The sequence below is a fragment of the Propithecus coquereli genome, unplaced genomic scaffold (genome assembly GCF_000956105.1).
Source record: "Propithecus coquereli isolate 6110/MARCELLA unplaced genomic scaffold, Pcoq_1.0 Scaffold56, whole genome shotgun sequence".
Lineage (NCBI taxonomy): Eukaryota > Metazoa > Chordata > Mammalia > Primates > Indriidae > Propithecus > Propithecus coquereli.
This window is the reverse complement of record NW_012151507.1, coordinates 2,481,311-2,481,886: the sequence shown is the minus strand read 5'-3', so window position 1 is coordinate 2,481,886 and position 576 is coordinate 2,481,311.

The window sequence follows — 576 nt, the reverse complement described above, 5'->3', positions numbered from 1 at the left end:
AGTTAACAAAACTTTTCATCTCTACATTAATTTTCTTTCAAAAATATTATTCATGGGTAACAAGCATTATAGAAACAAATTAATAGCATCAATAGAAAAATAGTGAACAAAAGAGCCAGCTTTCAAAAATTAAATGAGTCAATTCCTATCGGAACTAAAAACTACACTCATAATGGCAACACTCATATGGGTGATTGGGGGGAACCTTCTGGGAAAAGCCATGCTTAAGGGGAAAGGAAACATTGTTTAGTTCATGATCTGGGGGGAATGGGGAGAGAAAGAAACAATCAGTTTTACAAAAACAGAGCTAACACTAATACATGTTTCCTTCTTTTAAAGAATGAATCTCACCAAACAGTGAGCAATGGCAATTTGGCATTTTTCAGTGATCTCAAGTAATGTACCCATCATAAGTCGCAACGACACAAAAAACCAATAGCATGGTTATCAAAGTTCAACCTAGATGGTGTTCAACTTCTATTTCTGGAATGAAATCACTCAGAAAAAAAATATTATTTTTTCAGATTACCAGACAATTCTTTGGAAATACTCTTGTGACTCCAAGAAGACCAAAAC